Below are 20,190 nucleotides of genomic sequence, written 5' to 3'. Positions count from 1 at the left end.
CAATAACACCAACAACAAAAATGCTCTTAATCTGTTTAAATGATCTGGGCCATCTAGTTCGTTCAATTTCCCCTTTTAAAAACCAAAACCAATTAAAGTATTCATATTGATATCTAACATTTAACCACTCCCTCTCCCTGGATTCGCTGAGGTCTGTTCCACTTAGTGGAGGCTGGGGAGATGTGTGGGAGAATGAAGGCGTGGGGTGACGAAGGAGACTGAGTAGAAAGGGGCGGGGCGGGATCCGTCCGCAAGTGGCGATCGCAGCTGCACCCCGAGTTTGGGACCGGGGATCAGGGATCGAGGCCCGGGCTCGCAGAGCCCGCAGAAAGCAGGACGAGACGCAGGCAAAGGAGGGAAGTCAACCCAGACGGCGAATGCCCGCGGGAACAAACTACAGTGACCAGCTGGGACCCGCGGCGGGCCTTAGGAGACAGGCGGCCCGGCGCGAGGGGCCAATGGGAGAACGAGCCAGATGAGGGGAGGAGTGCAAGGCCAACGGGAGAACGAGCTGGGCTGGGGGCGGGGTCTCTGGGGCGAAGCCAATGGTAGGGAGAGCGGCCTGGGAACGCGTGGCCAATGGCGCGGCGAGCTAGGTGGGGGCGTGGCCGCCGGGATGAAGCCAATGGCAGGGAGTGCGGCTTGGGCGAGGCCAATGGCTGGGAGAGCCCGGGAGCGCGAGGGTGGGGGAGGAGCCAGACCCGGAAGACGGTGGGGGCGGGGAGCCAAGTTGACAACCTGTCAAGTCCACTTCAGGACGAACTAGGTCACGCGCCTCTTGTAGCTCCGGCGCCCCCGCCCCGCGAGGCCCTGCGGGTGGCCCTGGGGCCCAGCGGCTCCGCTTCCTCTTCCTGCCCGCGGCGGTGGGGGCGGGGCGGACACCTGCCGTCCGCAGGCCCGCTCCAACCTCTGGGCTGCTGGAGGCCGCCTAGCTCGCGGGCCCGCGCGCGCCGATCCGCTGGGAGCCGGATACGCGGTCTCCGACGCCGGCCGTGGGCTCGCGGAAGCGCACAGCGCACTACTTGACGCGGAAGGATCCGGGCTTCCGCGGTCACCTGTCCTCCACTCGAATCCGACCTCGGCCAAAGGGCCCGCTATGACGATCGTCCGCCCCACGGAGAAGGGATACTGGTTCAGTCTCACTCGCGCCGCCGACCTCACAATGGCGCGGACACCCGGGCACTGTCACGCAGCGGCCCTTGCGCTTCTTCGCCCAGAGCTTCTCGGCTGTGGGGACCACGGCGGAACCCTTCTCCCCACTCGCCTATTCAGATGATGCGAACGTCCCCACTCGACACCATGACGCTGTTTTAACAATGCCCAACTCTGTTCTTCCAAACTGCACACACTTAAAGGTGACATGGCCACAGACGCTGAATTGCAATGCTACGTTAGGATACTGCACTTTTTTGAAATGCTTCCTTGCAATACTACAGCGAAGCGACTAATTAAAAACATTTTTGTCCGAACGTAGTACTTTAGCCAATGAATAGTTTGTGAACATTTCTTTTCAGTATCTCTAGATTTAAAAAAATATATATATGTAAAGATGTTACCAAATAAATAACTCATCGGTAAAATAATTGTTTTTCCTTTAAATTCCAACCTTTATTTAAATGTTTTTTAGCCTCCTGACAGTGTGGGAGCACATTATTTGCAATATGTATATATGTAAATTTTGTACATTTGCAATTTTACATTTAAAATATCCTTTATATAGTTCTTGGAGCCCCTCTTGAGATTGTTTAACTTCTCTAGGTCTTAAATTTGGCTAAAAATAGTTTTTAAATTAAAGGTAGAAAATGAGCTTACTCAATTAGCATCTTTGCATTTGAAGAATGGTCTTTCATATTTATTACTTTGTAACAGTGCTGCCAATACAAGGTAGAAATGAAAGTTCAACCTTGTTAAAAATTAAAATCTAACAAGACAGGCCTTTTTATGTGGTTATTATCTTTTTGTTATTACTAATTCTTTACAGCCAACTAATTTTCCAGAGGGAATCATTGCTCCTGCCTTTAATCAATTGTGTTAAGAATCCTCTGCCTTTGAGCATATAAATTTTAATTTTTTAAAATTTATTATTTTTGGGAGGAAGACCTGTGCCACTGTAGGAGTATGAAGGTTAGAGGACAATTTGTGGGAGTACCCTTTTACCATTGTGAGTCCTGGGGATTGATCACATTCCCATTCTGTGACAAGGTCTCATATGTAGCGTTTGCTGGCCTGGCACTCACTATGTTGGCCGGAAACTCAGAGATTCCTCTGCTTCTGTATTGGTGGGATTAAAGGTGTACAACACCATTTCTGACCTTAAAAATTATCTTTACTTATATGTCTCTGTTTATGTCACCTGTATGCAGGCACCCACTGAAGCCAGAAGAGGGGATGGGATCCCTTGGAGCTGGAATTAACTACACAATGTTGTGAAGCTGCCAGCATGAGTGCTGGGAACTGAACATGGGTCTTTTGGGAGAGCAGCAAGGACTTTTACCGCAGGAACCATCTCTCTAGTCACACCTCCCTATTGTTTCTAATTCCTGAGGCTTTGAAGTCTTCTACTGAAGGCTGTATTCTTCCATCTCCTTCTTGGGAATGGAACCCAGAACTTTGTCCATGCTCAGCAGTGTTCCAGTCATTCTTTAATGCCAGTTAATACCATGCCAACTATAAAACCAAGGGGCTTTCCTTCGACAAATAAACCTTGATATTGCCAATAAGCAAACACTGAAAACATGAGTATGAACTGTTGTCATTACATCATGGCCTGGGGTTAGGCTCATAGGTGTTACAATAGGAAGTGGCAGTCAAGAAAGTTTAAAACTTAATGCCCAGTAAAATCATGTCATTACATTAGGATAAACTGTCATATCTTTTTTTGTTTGTTTTTGTTTTTGGAGTCAGGGTTTCTTTGTAGTTTTGGAGCCTGTCCTGGAACTAGCTCCTGTAGACCAGGCTGGCCTTTAACTCACAGAGATCCGCCTGCCTCTGCCCCCTGAGTGCTGGGATTAAAGGCGTGCACCACCACTGCCAGGCTTGTTATATGTTTAACAGTAGAAGAATACTATGTTTTTGTTTTTAAAGGCAGGGACTGAGTGGGTATAGTTGCAAATGCTCTTAATCCCAGTGCTTGGGGGCTAGCCTGGTGTACATAGCCAGTTTCAGGCCAGCCAAGGATACATAGTAAGACCTTCTCTCAAACAAACAAAAAAAGAACAAATAAATACAGGGTTTTGTAATATAGCCGAGCTGGGCCTAGCACTTGTGGGTCTTTCTGCCTCTGCTAGTAGAAGCACAGGTGTACACAACATAACCCCAGCAAAAATGTATCGTTTTTCCCCCTTATGTTACTTGGGTTAACCCAGCATCTTGTGAATGTTAGGTAAGCACTACTGAGCTACATCCCCAGCCTTTTTTGTTTTGTTTCTGAGGCAAGGTCTCAAATACCCAATGATGGCATTGAACTCAGCTTGTAGCCCAGGCTGGCCTCAGGTTTTTGGGATGACTCTGACTGCAAACTTCTGGATAGCTGGGTTAATGGCTTCAGCCACCAGACACAGCTTATAACTTTTCTTAAACTATTTGATGTGGTGTGGCACTTTAAAATTGCCAATTGCATAAGAAAACAAATTCCTTTCATTCTCTTAAATATGCAGTTAGCATTCCAGAGGAAGAGGCAGGCAGATCTCTGTGAGTTGGAGGCCAATCTAGTCTACGGAGCTAACTCCAAGACAGCTAGGGATATTACACAGAGAAACTTTGTCCTGAAATAATTAGAAAGGAGAGAGGGAGAGAGAGAGAGAGAGAGAGAGAGAGAGAGTGAGAGAGAGAGAGCGAGGGAGAGGGAGAGAGAGAGAGAGAAAGAAAAAGGAAAAAAAAAGAAAGAAAGAGAGAGAGAAATAGAGAAAGGCCAGCAGGATAGCTCAGTGGGTAAAAAAAGTCAGATAACTTGGGACCCACACTGTAGATGCTGGCCTTAATATGTACATGTCTGCATACAGATAAAATACATAAATAAATGTTAAAAATATATTTTTTGCTGTATACCCTTGGGTATGGTGACCCATATCTGTAATCCTAGAACTCAGGAAGTTGACTCAGTCTAGGTTACATGTCTGGTTCTGAGCCGGCTTGGGCTAACAAGTAAGCCATGAGCTCTGATCTACATAACCAAAACACACGTAGGAGCTCAGAGATAACTGGTTCCTAACCAGGGAACGTATGCTAAAAACTAAAAGGAAAGATGACGAAATCAGAACGGCTCCAGGTTTCCAACAGTGTTCCGTGAACATGTCTTTTGTAAGCCAGAGGGGAGACTAAGATGTGGGGGTGCAGCTCAGTGGCAGAACGTTCACCTCAGTGTGCAAGGAGCCTTGGATCTGCTCTACGGTGTGGCAAAAGGAAAAGAATAGCATGAACTCCTGCGTCTACTTCGTGAATGAGTTCTGTGAAGGAAACGAAAAGCTGACATCACTGCTACAGGTGTTCCTGTCTCCAGATCTCAAAGATGTTTCCCAGTGACCTCCAGGAGACGGGCAACAGGGAATAGATGGCTGGGCTAACCTACTCCTAACACCAGGAAGTAAATCAAAGCGCGTGCCACACAGAGACACAGCACAGTGCTGAGATGGCTGCCACATCCCACCTTCCCCTGCTGCAGCCCTTGAAGCCTGTCAGCGCCCTGCTTCCTCAGAGGAAGGCTGTGTACTGGATCTAGAGCCTCTGAGGGGGTTGAGACAGGAGTTATACAATATTCTAGGTCCGTCCCCCCTGCCCCCTGTCACACACACACAAATAGGGTTTCTCTCTGTAACAGCCCTGGCTGTCCTGAAACTTGCTTTTATAGACCAAGCTGGCCTTGAACTCACAGAGAGCTGCCTGCCTCTGCCTCCCAGGCTATTCTTGAACTATTTGTTATACTATGATCTGTATGTTATATAAATTCACAGCAATGCTTCTGCGTCAACTTCCCAATTGCTTGGATCATAGCTATGGTGTGTGTGTGTGTGTGTGTGTGTGTGTGAGAGAGAGAGAGAGACCATGCCCAGCAAACCTGTTTCCACCCCCCCCCCCCTTTTTTTACTTCCAATGCCAGGAATTGAACTTAGAACTTCACACATAATAGGCAATTGCTCTACCTCTCCTCTAGTCCTAGTCCAAGACTACTTCTTTTGTATCTTCACACGGTGTCTTCGATTGGTCGTCTTTTCTGTTATCCAGTCATACTAAGTTGGGGTATTGGGACTCAGCAATTATCTTCTTCTCCTTCTCCTATTCTTTTCTTTTTTTATTTATTTATTTTATTATGTAAACAATATTCTGTCTGTGTGTATGCCTGCAGGCCAGAAGAGGCACCAGACCTCATTACAGATGGTTGTGAGCCACCATGTGGTTGCTGGGAATTGAACTCAGGACCTTTGGAAGAGCAGGCAATGCTCTTAACCTCTGAGCCATCTCTCCAGCCCCTCTTTTTTTTTTTTTTTTGCAACAGGATCAGATTATATAGCCCCATTGGCCTCAACCACAGCAACTTGCCTGCCTATGCCTCTCTAATTGCTGGAACTAAAGGTATGCACCACCATGCCCAGCTAATGACCTCATTTTAACTAGTTACCTCCTTAAAGATCCCCTACATCCAAATACATTCACTTTCTGAATTCCTGAGGTTAGCGTTGGAATATGTGAATTTAGGGAGAGGGCACAAATTCCTTCACAGCTGGAAGTGAGGGGTTAGTAGGCAGGTGGCTTCTTAAAGATGTTAAGTAGTTGCCCTTCATAACAAAGCTGGACTTTAGGCTGCCAGAGAGGAGAGTACCCTGAGAAAAGGAAGGAAGGTTCTAGAGAGCTTAGTTCTCTGGAACTTTTGGCCAGTTGGCTCTTTTTAGATTCTGTAGGCCTGAGACAGGACAGAAAGACTATTAATGGAACAGAGGAAGGGAAGAGGCTTCTCTGGCCTTAGGTTGAAGTCTATCAGAAGCTTAAGAGTCAGATTCGAGCACAAATAAAATTTGCTGCAAAGAGAGACAATATCCCTTTTAAAAAGAATTATAACAGAGAGACAATATTCCGTTTATAAAGAATTATTTGGATATGGTTGTTTGAGGCTCCTGTTTCAAGCACAGACCAGGCTGGCCTTTAATTCACAGAGACTGCCTTCCTTTGCCTCCTGAGTCCTGAGATTTAAAAGGCATCTGCCACCATCTCTGGCTTCTACCGGAATGCTATAAATAAGAATGTTAAAATAGGGGGCTGGAGAGATGGCTCAGCCTTTAAGAGCACTGATTGCTCTTCTATAAGACCCGGGTTCAATTCCCAGCACCCACATGGCAGCTCACAACTGTCTCTGTAACTCCAGTTCTAGGGGATCTGACACCCTCACACAGGCATACCTGCAGGCAAAACTTCAGTGCACTTAAAATAAAAATTAAAAAAAAAAAGCTAAAATACGGGGCTTGAGAGATAGGCTTGGTAGTTAAGAACACTGCTGCTCTTCCTTCCAGAATTTGGTTCCCCACATCCACAGTAGTTGGCTCACAACTGCCTGTAACTCCATTCTCAGGGGAACCCATGTTCTCTTCTGGCCTCCAAGGGCACCCCCACAACACACACACAGGTGGCATACAAATAGACACATAAATAAAAACAGATCAAGAAGAAGGAGTCAGAAGGTAGCAGCGAACTGTGTTTAAGGATGGACAAGTAGAGCCTGCAAGTAAAGCCCCATTCTCCGATATTTTCCAGGAATTCCACAGAGGGAACTATCAGCTTCGGCTTACAGTAAAAACACTTCACTGAGCAAGTCTGGTGACCCGGGGTGTGACCTTATCAGCAGTGACCCACCCTGTGATCTCATTCAAGGTCCTTAGCAACCCTTTGAGCTGTTCAGAAACCACCCAAATCCAGGCCTCTACCCGCTGAGAAGCCTATGGCCACACCTGGGTGTAACCTCGCCCTGGCACCTTGCTCTCTAACCCCTCCAGGGTAAACTTGGGTTGAACTCTCCTGTTAGTAAACACCCCACCCCCACCCCGCTTCCCTCCGAAGCTAAGACTAGTCCTAAATCTTTTCTGTAGTGAAGGCCAGAGGCAGAGCTGAAATGCTTCAGATCCCCGAGTGGCTGCATGGGCAGCAGGCGAGTGGCAAGCAGGCAGCGGGTCCCCGAGAGCAGCCAGTCCCAGGCAGGGATGGCATAGTTCCCTGAGTGGCTGCAGCGGGGAGTCCCAGGCAGGGAGCCGCGTGGTGGGTGAGAGACCTCGATGGGGCAGCCAGTCCCGTGAAGAGAGACAGACATACGGGCATGCCAAGAGATCATGCTGCAGGTCTCAGAAGGAGGCTGGTCCCGGGAGCCATGCGGCTCAGACATGGGCAGGCACGCCATGCAGGGTGAGGTTTGATATTTATTTAGTGGGTTATGGAGGGGAAAAGGAAAGCGGGGAGAAGAGCAGAGACAGAGAGACAGAGACAGAGTGGGGGAAGGGGAGAAGTGGGGAGAAGGGAGAGACAAGCTGTGGAAGAGGAGTGGGCGTGGCTTGTCTCTTAAAGGGACAGAGCAGACCGTTAGAAGAGCTGTTTCTGGTCTTACCTACTGATCCTGATGGGTTCAAGCCAGGTGTGCAGGCCCACGCCTGTCCTCACAGCTTGAGGAACGCCTAAGCCGAAGGATAATCTCAAGTGTGAGGCCTGCCTTGGCTAGAATAAGACCCTGTTTCAAATAAATAACTAAAAATAAAAAATTGGGGGCAAAATTTCTGTGACTTTAACTGTGCTGGTATCAGGAGTCTGGAGTCCAGAGGATTCAGAAGTTCAAGATCATTCTTGTTTGCAGTTGGAGGCCAGCCTGGGGCTACATTAGACACTATATCAAACAAACAAACACCAAGGATGAAATGGGGTTACATTTTTCTTCATTTTCTGCAATGCTAAGGATGGCCTGGCACAGCAAGGCTAGTGTTCTCATACTGAGCGGCACAACCAGGTGGGGCAGCGGACACTTTTCTAATTTCCCTTCCCCAGTAGGCAAAGGAAGATGGATCTTCGCAAGTTTCAGGCCAGATTGAGCCACACAGCGAGACTCTGTCTCAAATAAAATAAAATATTAACAAAACCAGAACTTTATTTGGAACTCTTTGCCACAAGGAACTCGCTAGTCTGCCCTCTCTTCCATCCCAGTCTGCGCATAGCAGCCAGAGCTAGTAAATTCTCAACTCTCTCTCATCCTTTTTTTGTTTATTTACATTTATTTAGTGTTGGTGTTCAGGGGTCAAAGGACAATTTGTGGGAATCAGTTCTCTTCTACTATTTCATGGGTCTCGGGAATCAAATTCAGGCCCTCGTGCTTGTCAGGAGGCATCAGTTGAGCCACCTCAATGGCTGCCAACTCTTCTTGCTCTAGATTCTCTTACATATTGTGGTGGCTTAGGACTTTAGTCCAAACATTTGGGAGGCAGGTAGGAAGACATCTATGAATTTAAGGCTAGCCTGGTCTATTTAGTAAAATCCTGTCTTACAACTAGCCAAGCAATAAATAAAACTCTTTTTATCATTTCCTTGTGTGCAGAAATGACACTCTGTTGTGACTGGCTAAAATGGGCACTGTCAGGGCGCTTTTTTCCTAGCCCTGATCCTGGTCCTGGCCTCTTTGTCTCTCTGCCATCTTGTTTCCTTCCTTTTGCCAAGCATGGTCTGACCCAGAAAGACAGAGAAGTTCCACTTTGCAAAAGTTGTGCTCATTTCTGTGAGTGAAAGGGGTTGAGGGCTATTTACTAAATTAGACCTGTAGAAATCATTCTTTTTGTTTGTTTGTTTGTTTGTTTTTGTTTTTCGAGACAGGGTTTCTCTGTATCTTTTTGGAGCCTGTCCTGGAACTAGCTCTTGTAGACCAGTCTAGCCTCGAACTCACAGAGATCCGCCTGCCTCTGCCTCCCGAGTGCTGGGATTAAAGGCAGGCACCACCACTGCCTGGCTAGAAATCATTCTTAACCCAGGTCAGAGAATTAACCTGCCAGTTCAGTGAGCTGATGCTATAGAGTTGATGTCTATTTATGCAAAACAGGTTCAAAACTGGACAGAAAAAAGAACCTGTCTGGTGGGGTCACAGGCCCACTTGTTAATGGAGGACAAGGGTCAACAGCACGGTGGAGAGCAGCAGCTGAGTCTGGATCCCTAGGAGATGGCCGGAAACTTGGATGTGGGAAGTGTTCTCTTCATGGGCAGATCATGGCTTTCTCAGCAGTGGGAGGGGACATGAAGGACTGGAGGCAAGAGGAGGACACAACCCACTGAGGACTCGGGGTGAGGAAGACGAGCCAGTGCCTTGGATGTATCCCCAGCGCCAAAGGCAGAAGCTAAAAGATGTGTCCTCAGTTTTATTCCCAGGACATTTCTCAGGGCTTGGGTGGGGGATTCAGTTGCCAACACAAGATCAGTGTTTTCAACTTTGTTTCAAACAAGGACTCAGTTTCTCTCTCTATCGGTCTGTGATTTAGGCTGGTGCCTCAGCCTCCCAATGCACCTAGTTTATCTGTTATTTCTACGTCCCCCCCCTCCCCCCGCTTCATTTGAAGCAGGATCTCACATTGTAGGCCTGGAACTCATCTGTAGCCCAAGATGGTCTTAAATTCTCCCAAGAGCCAGGATTGTAGGCAGTAGCCATCTTTAATCAATGTCTTGGCTCCTGCCTCTTATTATCCTAGCACTCTGAAGACTGGGGCAGAAGGATATCAAGTCTCAAATTTGAGTCTATAATGGACGATAGACAGAGATCCTATCTGCAACCCCCGCCCCCCAATAAAGAGAAGGAAAGAAAGAGAAAAAGGCAAAGCTCTCTGCAGGCCCAGCAGAGGCAGAATATCCTATGTGCTTGCCAACCGTCATAACTGTAGCTCTCACTGCTCATCAAAGAGGTTTCTTTTTCCAACAGAGACTATTACAGAGCTCCACGACTGGCCAGAGTGCAGAGGATCGTGACAGTGGGGTGCCCAATCCCACCTGACACACCTACAACACAACCCCTACCCCTAAGGCTCAGGGAACGTCATGGAGAGGAGGGGCTGTAAAGATTTGAAGAGCCAGAAGGCCGGGCAGCTGCTGTGCGGTCATATCTGCACTCTTCCACTTCCAATAATACTGTCGCCTGGACAGAACCAGCAAAATGACCTGAACTGACATGCCGACGTGATGTGTGGAGATTCCACATGGCCCCGACCCTAGATGGAGAACTGCGGGTGGCTGTGGAACGAGGGAGTCGGTTTCCTCCAGGGATGAACTCTCATGAAGGCTGTTCAAGCCCTTTGGTCAGCCCTGGGAACATGCGCATGGGGCAAAGGAAATGGATTCAGTAGGCTGTGGCTGTACAGACACAAGTGACAGATGGGTAGACTAGCGATTTCTCCTGCGCTGGAAGAGACTGACAGTTTCCCTCCCGTTCTCCCCCCCCCCCCTTTTTTTTTTTTTTTAAAAAAAGTCTTTTAAATTTTATGTGTATGAGTGTTTTGCCTTCATGTATGTTTGTGACCCTTGTGTGTTCTCTGGTGCCCAGAGATCAGAAGATGATGTCAGCTCCCCTGAAACTGTAACTGTGGGCACTGGGACTCAAACCTCGGTCCTCTGCAAGAGCAACGGGTGCTCTTAACCTCAGAGCCATTGCTCCATCCCGAAATTTCCCTTCTATAGGGCAGCATGAAAGTAAGCCAGGAGGGGTCTCAGTTCTGTTTTTAAACATTTACTTATCCATTGTGTGTGCATGCATGTGTTTCTGTGTGTGTGTGTATGCATGTCCATGTCCCAGTGTCAGGGTACATGTGTGGAGGTCAGAGGGCAACCTGCAGGAGTCCAGTCTCTCCCCTTTACCACGTGGGTTCTGGGGGCTGAACTCGGGTCATCAGGCTTAGCAGCAAACATCTCCACCCACTGAGCGGGCTCTCCAGCTCCTCCCCCCCGTCAGAGTTCCCAGTCTTCATTTCCCACCGCAGTCCCTCCTCTATTAAGATGATTTGTTTGCTTGCACAGGGTTCTCAGCCTGTGGTCTAAGGGCCACTGGGATCCTGGAGACTTCTTCAGGGGGGTCTGTGAGGCTCTCCCTTTCCCAACTTCATATCCATGTGAGGACAGATTGTGTTCACATAATTCAACCAGAATGTCATGTGCAATTAGAGCCAATGCAGATATGAGAACCCAGCTGTCTTTGATTAAGTGCAGCACCAAGATTTACAGAACCGCAAAACGATCCCAGTCTCCCAGTCTTCTCGAGGTTTTTTTGGTTTTGGGTTTTTTTTTTTTTTTTTGAGAGCATAAGCTGGACATATTAATACATGCTGGTGGCGCATGAGAGGTGGAAGCAGGAGGATTGGGAATTTTAGGCTAGCCTCAGCTACACAGTGAGTTTGAGGCCAGCAGGGCTACATGAGACTGTGTCTCAAAAAACTCAAAAAAGAAGTTTCCAAAAGCCCCAAATAAAATGTTATTTAGATCTACATGAGTACTGGTTCATCAAGTAAAGGTTCTGGTTAAGCTAGCATGGCAACTTCCAGAAGCAATGCAAAGGTAGACAGAGAGAATAACCTCACGAAGTTGTCCTCTGAAGCCTGGCTGGTGGTGCACGCCTTTAATCCCAGCTCTCAGGAGGAAGAGGTAGGTGGATCTCTGTGAGTTTGAGGCCAACCTGGTCTACAAAAGCTAGTTCCAGGAAAGGTTACAAAGCTACAGGGAAAGCCTGTCTCGAAAAACAAAAACAAGCTGGACGGTGGTGGCTCACCCCTTTTGGATCTCTGCGAGTTTGAGGCCAGCCTGGTCTACAAGAGCTGGTTCCAGGATAGGCTCCAAAGCTTCAGAGAAACCCTGTCTCGAAAAACTAAAAAATAAATAAATAAATAAATAAATAAACAAGAAAAATTGTCCTCTGACACCCATCCACACATGCCATGCACATATTCAATAATAGAAATAAATAAATGAAATCAACATGATATGAATATATTGTTTGTTTGCTTGTTTTTGTTTTGTTTTGCTTTGTTTTGAGACAGGGTTTCTCTATGTAGCCATGGCTGTCCTAGAATGTTATATTGACAAAACTGGCCTCAAACTCATACTAATTTTTTTTAGATGGGGGGGCAGTGTTTGTCTGTGTGGAACTTGCTCCATAGACCAGGGTGGCCATAAATTCACAGAAATACCCCTGTCTCTGTGACCTATAGCAGGGCAGAAAGAGATTGCAAGACAGCCTGATACAGGGAGAATGCTGCGAGGGAAGGGCGGAGTCAGAGAGAAGGGCGGAGTCAGAGCCCAGGTCCAGGAAGAAAGATATGCTGAGATAAAGCCATGAGCCACATGGCAATGCATAGATGAATAGAAATGGATTCATTTAAATGTAATGGTGAGCGAGTAACAAGCCTGAGCTATCAGCCAAGCATTTATAATTCTTATTCAGCCTCTGGGTCGGTTATTTGGCACCAGGCAGTTAGGACAGGGAAATGTCTGTTTAAACCTCTGCCCTTCAGTGCTGGGATGAAAGATGTGGGCCTCACAATGATCTTTTGTCTTCGCCATCTATAGCTATATACTCTTAATAAAAGAGCTACTTACTCTTTTATACTCTATATAAAAGAGCTACTATAGCTCTTTTCAAAGCCTGGGAAGATGGTTCAGCGCTTCAGAGTGCTTGCAGTCCTTCCAGAGGACCCATTTGGGTCTCAACACCCCAAAGGGACTCACAACTGCTTGTAAATTCAGCTTTAGGTGACCTGGCACCATCCTTTGGCCAAGGCACCTACATTCATACTCATGAGCATACATAGACATACATAAATATATGTAATTAAAAATGAAGTATTATTTTAATATTTGCATTTTGTTGTATGATTGTTTTGCCTGCACCTATGTCTGTGCACCATGAGCATTCCTGGTACCCAGGGAAGTCAGAAAAGGACAGATCCCCTGGAACTGGAGTTACAGATGTTTGTGAACTGAACCCAGGTGGCCTGTGAAAGCAACAAGTGCACTTTACCTCTGAGTCATTTTTCTAGCCCCTCCCCTGATAAAGTCAATTTTAGAAGAATGAAAATTTTTTTTCTTTTTTTTTTCTTTTTTTGGTTTTTCGAGACAGGGTTTCTTGCAGCTTTTTTAGAGCCTGTCCTGGAACTAGCTCTTGTAGACCAAGCTGGTCTCGAACTCACAGAGATCCGCCTGCCTCTGCCTCCCTAGTGCTGGGATTAAAGGCGTGCGCCACCACCGCCCGGCTAGAAGAATGAAAATTTAAAAAGCTGGATGGAGGAGGCCAGTTGGGGCAACATTATGAGATGTTTTCTCACAAAAGCAAAAAACCAAGCCAAGTAGAATGGCATATACCTGTAATTTGAACACTTAGAAGGCAGAGGCAGGAGGATCACCACGAGTTTGAGGCAAGGTGAGTTCTAGAGACCAGCCTGGGCTAAAAAGTGAGCAACTGTCTCAAAAACACAGAAAAAAAAATAAATTATTTAAACTTTTTTCAGTTTCTTTTTTTTTTTTTTTTTTTTTTTTGAGACTGAATTTCTTTATGTAACAGGTGGTCTCAAATTCACAGACATCCACCTGCCTCTGATTCCCCGGTGTTCTGATGAAAGGTGTGTGCACCACCATGCTCTGGCCTGGTTTCCTTCCTTCCTTCCTTCCTTCCTTCCTTCTTTCCTTCCTTTTCTTCTTCCATGTTGGGGACCAGCCCTGACAAAAATACCTCTCGCCAGGGTAGAGGTGTGGGGATTTAGAAATATAGTAAAGAATATGAAGACGCAAATGAAAATAACAAAACAGAGAAACATAGGATAGTATCAGGAGGGAGTTCCAGTGAGTACTGAAATTTTGCCAGCATTTAATTTCCACCTGCCTAAAATACCCCTGTCTCCAAAAAGTAGGAGTAAGACAAAAGACTGCGTTAACAGGTCACAAGGAAATGAACAGACCAATTGAAGGTCACAGGCTATGTCCATAGTTAAACATTCTGTTGCTAGAACAAAACAAGTCCTGCTCACACCCAAGACCAAAACATTGTGTAGACAAACCACTCCCTAGGTGGAATCCAAAGTTATCTCCTTAAGGGAACAGGAATTTAGTTGGATCTTTAGACTTTTGTTGGAAGTAGGAACAATCTACTTCTCTATTCCTGGAGTACAAGTTCTGGCTATTAGCCACACCTGTTGACAATGACCTTGAGAGAGCAGAACTCTGAGCTACTTCTAGGTGGGACCTTTGTTTGAGGTAAAAGCTCAATAACCTTGAAGGAACTCTAGGTAAATTCCAACTCTCTAACCTTTGGTCAGAACAGGCTAATATTTTCTGGCCTCCACACTTCCTTCCTTCTTTCATTTTTTTTTTTTTTTTTTTTTTTTGAGACAGGGTTTCTCTGTGTAACCCCGACTGTCCTGGAACTCACTCTGTAGACCAGGCTGGCCTCCAACTCAGAGATCTGCCTGCTTCTGCCTCCTGGGTGCTGGGATTAAAGGTGCATACCACTACACCCAGTCCTAATTTTTGTTTTTAATATAGTAAATACCAATAAATATAACAAAAAGTAAACATGATCAAATCTCCTTTGGAACACTACCATTTTTAAGTGTATGGAAGTGTGTTGAAACCAAAATTTTAGAAGCATCTGTGTGGACATGGACCCTCTTCTGTTGCTGAAGGCACTTACCCCACTGTGGACACCTTTGCTATTGGCTGGGAAGAAGCTATGAGCAGCAAACTGGAGAATTCTCTTCTGATGTCACACTGCAGCTCGGGGGGCCGTCTCCAGATTGCTGACTTCCATGTCTCAGGACGGCACTCACTGGCTGGGGTGGGGTCTGCTTTTCAAACTAGTTACCTGGTAACTCGGAGGGACCTGGTTCAGAGTTCTCATGCTGGGAACTGATCCAGAAAGCATAGCTTCTAGGATTTCCTCCAGTCTACTTGTCCAATTTCATTGAGTAATCTTATCATTTCTTATTTTCCCTAAAACACAAGTAGAACATTAAAAAAGTGGCAGACCTAGGTGTGGTGGTTGATGGGTTGTGCCTGTAATTCCAGCACTTGGGAGGCTGAAGCAGGAGGATCAGGAGTTCAAGGCTATTCTCTGTAGAGCTTAACAGCTAGCTTGGGCTACAGAAGACTGGATTTCAAAACACTGGGGAAAAAAGTAGCAGATGTTTCTATAAGAGACTACTGCATCCACAGCTCCTTCACAATGGAAGTCATCCATGCAATGACAGAAAGTGAGGGTACTGTGTCCACTTAAATGAGCCAGGGCCAACCATGTCACCAGTAAGTGGGGCCATGAGTGACAGAACCTCTGACCGAGCCTCACAGTTTCCTTGTGGGGAGGTCGGTATTTGTCTTAGGGTTTCTATTGCTGTGAAGAGACACCATGACCACAGCAACTCTTATAAAGGAAAACATTTAATTGGGGTGGCTTACAGTTCAGAGATGTAGTCCATTATCATCATGGTGGGACATGGAGGTGCAGGTAGACATGGTGAAGGAACTGAGAATTTTATATCTTGATCCACAGGAAGTGAACTGATACTGGGCATAGCTTGAGCATAGGAAACATCAAAGCCCATCCCTATAGTGCTACCCTTCCTTCAGCAAAGCCATACCTATGCCAGCAAAGCTACACCTCCTAACAGTGCCACTCCCTGAGCTTATGGGGGCCAATTACATTCAACCTACCACAGTATTTCTGGCAACATTCTTTTTATTTTGTTTTAAACTAATATTGCTTATGATTTAAAATATAAACACATAAAAAACTTTGTGGGGCATGGTGGCACAAGTCTGTAATCCTAACCCTAGGAGGTAGAGGCTGGTAAATTAGGAGGTCAAGCTTGTCCTGAGCTGCCTAAGACTTTATCCCAGGGCCGAATAGCTCAGCTGTTAAGAGTACTGGCTGCTTTTCCAGAGGACGTGGGGTTCAATTCTCAGCATCCATTTGGCAACTTACAACTATTTGTCCCAGGGCTTCTGACACCCTCACACAGACATATATGGAGGAAAAACACCAATGAGCATAAAATAAACGTAAATAAATACTTTATCCCAAAGGACTAAATAAATGAATTAAATTAAATTAAATTGAGCCATGGCTGTGACGACCATCCCCAAATAACCTGTCAAATTTGTTACGCTTGGCCTCAGAGTTCAAAGGAAATTTGGGCTACATTAGACCCTGTCTTGAAAAATAAAGGCAGTGGGGAGGTTAGCAGTCAGTAAAGTGCTTGCCCTGTAGCTAGATGGACCCACATTGAGATCCCAATACCCTTTTAAAACACAAAGGCAGGTTGTAGTTGGTACAGGCTTGTAATCCCAACACTGGGAGTGGGGGGCAGGCAGACAGGCAGAGAAAGACTTAAGACAAACAGATCCCTGGGGCTCACTGGCTTGCCAGTGGGAGACCCCTCACTCACAGAAAAATGGTGACTAGTGCCTGAGAAACGATATCTTGGGTTGTCTTGTGCATGCGCGCGCGCGCGCGCGCGCGCGCGCACACACACACACACACACACACCCCTTGAGGCCATATTGGAATAGGCTGGACCAGGTGCAAATGGGGAGGAAAAACACACACACTCAGATTTGATGGCCGTGGGAAAGGCCATGTGACTACGGAAGAAGCGACTGGGGGTGTGGCATTGCTAGCTGCGGAAGAGCCAATTGCCCACAGCCCTCAAAACAGGTCAACTCCCATGGAACCTGTTCCTGTCCCCTTGAAGGCGGCAACCAAGAGCCACTTTGGCTGTGGGCCTCCTGAATAAATCTTCACACTCAGACTTCAGTCTGGGCATGTGCGATTTTGTACTCTCTCAGTCCCACTTTGGCTCTTAGGGTTCCTGACTTTGTCCAAGCTCTTAAGTAATCCTCCAGCACCAACCTGTGCCAGGCCTGAGGGTGGGGCAGCTGAAGTTTCCTGGGACAGATTTTGAATGGGGCGGTACTCGAGTTAGTGAATAATTTCTTCTCTTTGTTTTGTTAAAAGATTATCCTGAACTGTTGGTCACGTAGCTTTGCGAGGGCTGCCGTGTGAGACTGAGCGTGCGTGTGACTCTTGACAGTGGTCAGTAGGAACGTGGGCCCGGTCTACTCCAGCTCTCTCAGATTTCACTCTGTGGTTAGAAGCAAGTACTTTTGGCTTTAGGTGTCACTTATTGGGGTGTCCTGGATAAGGCAGGCCTTAAATAGGCATACACCTTTAATCGTAGCATTTAGGGGGCTAAGGCAGGAGGATTATCATGGGTTTGAGGCCAGCCTGGGCTATATAGTAAGTTACAGGCAGCTACATGGAGAGACTCTGTCTTTAAAAATTAAAACAGAGCTGACAAGAAGGCTCAGATGGTAAAGGTCCCTGACACCAAGCCTGGTCATGTAAGCTCAACCCACATGGTAGGAGATAGCCAACCTCTGACCTCCACACAAATGCTATGGCATGTGCCCTATCCACATAGTAAATAAATATAACATAATATATAAAAAATGAAAACCGTGCTGGGTGTGATGGTGTATTCCTTTAGTGCTAACACACAGGATGCAGAGATAGGTGGATCTCTGTGAGTCTGAAGCCATCTTGGTCTATGTAGTGAGTACCAGACCAGCCAGGGCTACACAGTGAGACTCTGCTAAAAGTAAAAGAAAACCATAAATTGCGTTTGGGGGAGATGGCTGAGTGGGTAAAAGTGCTGAATGCAAAAGCATGAGGACGTGAGTTAAAATCTCTAGAATCCATGGAAAGTCAGGCACAGCACTGCATATGTATGTAATCTGATAATTCTACAACAGGATGGAAAGTGGGACCAGGAGACTCTCAGACTCTCCCTGGAAGCTCTGGGACTAGCTAGTCTGGTGTAAGCATTGGCTAAGAACAAAGCCAGCATCTCAAACAAGGTGGAATGTAAGGATCAATACCTGAGGTTGTCCTCTGAGCTCCACGTGTGTGCCAGGGTACATGTGTTATTACATTTTTACACATGAACATGCACACACACATCATGCACAGGCCCACAAAGATTATTTTTTAAAAAAATCAAAGCAGTGCAGGGGCCCAGTGGTAGACCATTTGCTTAGCATATAGGTCCCAGATACTGACAGGACACACACATAACACACATACACACACACACAACACACACTCAGTGCAAAGCAAAACAAAATAATGATAAAGAAAATATCCCTGTTACAATTAAAAAACAAACAAACAAATAAGAAAAGATCAAGGGGGTTGGAGAAATGACTTAGTGGTTAAAATCACTGGCTGTTCTGCCAGAGGACCTGGGTTCAATTCCCAGCACTCTCAAGATAGGTCACAACTGTCTGTAACTCCAGTCCTAGGAGTTCCATGGCACTGGGCATTCACATGATACAGGTATATGTGTGTGCAGGTGAAATACCCATACAATATAAAATAAAATAGAAAATGTCCCGGGAGGTAGTGGCGCATGCCTTTAATCCCAGCACTAGTGAAGCAGAGGCAGGCAGATCTCTGTGAGTTCAATGCCAGCCTGGTTTACAGAGTGAGCTCCAGGATAGCCTGTGTTACACAGAGATAGTCTGTCTTGAACAACAGCAAAAAGGAAAAAAAAAAGGGGGGGGGGAGACGACCATCATTTTTCTTTGGGCTCCCAGCCCAAAAAAGTGGCACAGAGACTTATTATTAATTATTAATCTTGTCCTTAGGTTTGACTTGTTTTTAACTAGTTCTTATAACTTAAATTAACTCATTTCTATTAAAGCTACATGTTGCCATATGACTCTTGGCTTTTACCTCTCCTCCTTCATGTCCTGCCTCTTCTTTGTCTCCTCTGTTGTCTCCCCATCCCTAGATTCATCTCCTTCCCTCTCTCTCTGCCTTGCCTCTTTCTGCCTAGCAATAGTCCCAACTTTATTAAACCAATCACAGTGACACATCTCCACAGAGTATAAATAAATATTCTGCAACACTTCCCCCTTTTTGTCTAAATAAAAAGATAAGGTTTTAACTCAAACATTATAAAACTATAAACAAGAACAATAATCAGGTCTATTTATATTTGGCATATTCAGAGAAAATACTCTATTTTTATCTTATCTTGGTGAGTTTACTTTCTATCATAACTAAGGAAACTTTAATTATAACTGTATAATCTTTAATCACATCATGGACCCAAAAAGGATATAATAATAGTAACTGAGTATGCAGGAAGTATAGAGCAAGCAACTTCCAAAACTATGAGAAATAACAGAAACAACTGGCTGCCTGGATGGTCACCCAAGTTACCTCTGTAACATTGGGGGCATTCATCTTTGGCCTACAGGCTTAGAATATCTAACAGTTTTTTTTAATGAATCAGGAAATTTTGAAGGACTGTCCTACCCTGTCTTGGTAAAGTTTTGTTTGGCAGTTACTTTTAAAAAATGTTTTTTTATTTATTATGTATACAATATTCTGTTTGTGTATATGCCTGCAGGCCAGAAGAGGGCACCAGACCTCATTACAGATGGTTATGAGCCACCATGTGATGGCTGGGAATTGAACTCAGGACCTTTGGAAGAGCAGGCAATGCTCTTAACCACTGAGCCATCTCTCCAGCCTCAGTCACTTTCTTTTGTGTCCTGTTTGCTCAGTTTGGACAGCATACTGTCAGCAGTCAAAGCAAGGGCAGTTTCTTGACAAGTGGCTAGCTTTGACACAATGAAGCAAACTCCATATGGAGGTTTTTTTTTATGCTCACTATCTTTTTTTAAAGTAGATTGATGCTGACAGAAGCAGATGTATCTCATTATCATGAAAAACCTTGTTATTACAGCATTTTAAATGTTATATTTTGTAGGCCTTTAAAGTGTTTGAAGATTACCTATCTATCTAAAATGTCCTGTGCAATGGGGAAGGACAAGGCTTATCTGCAGTCCTGGCTAGAATAGCCTGTTAGGCTGCCCCACCTCCATCAGAAGCATTGAAGCTGTTCTGGATGCAGAACTCTAAAGAAACTATAACAAAGGCATTCTGAGAGGCTGGATCATCTAGGGCACCCATTTTTATTGGTGTCTGTTCTTGCTCTGAAAATACTCAGACTTTCAAAGGATATATATATATATATATATATATATATATATGCATTAATATAAGTATGGACTGTTCACTGTACACAAGCCAGCCAAAGTTGACTTTTTGTTTTATGTTTGAATAGGTAAAATATCTGCCATCTGTCTTGC

At 45.6% G+C, this 20,190-nt stretch overlaps 1 long non-coding RNA gene across 1 annotated transcript; it reads left to right on the top strand.

The window, feature by feature from the left end:
- Positions 1-770: 770 nt before the first annotated feature.
- Positions 771-2,720, top strand: LOC119807949. The gene is made up of 2 exons (XR_005284375.1): positions 771-1,355; positions 2,364-2,720. It is a non-coding gene; the product is annotated as an uncharacterized LOC119807949 (long non-coding RNA).
- The last annotated feature ends 17,470 nt before the right edge of the window (positions 2,721-20,190 follow it).

The sequence above is a fragment of the Arvicola amphibius genome, chromosome 2, assembly GCF_903992535.2.
Source record: "Arvicola amphibius chromosome 2, mArvAmp1.2, whole genome shotgun sequence".
Lineage (NCBI taxonomy): Eukaryota > Metazoa > Chordata > Mammalia > Rodentia > Cricetidae > Arvicola > Arvicola amphibius.
Note: the sequence above shows the minus strand (reverse complement) of the source record. Positions and strands in the feature narration are given on the sequence as shown.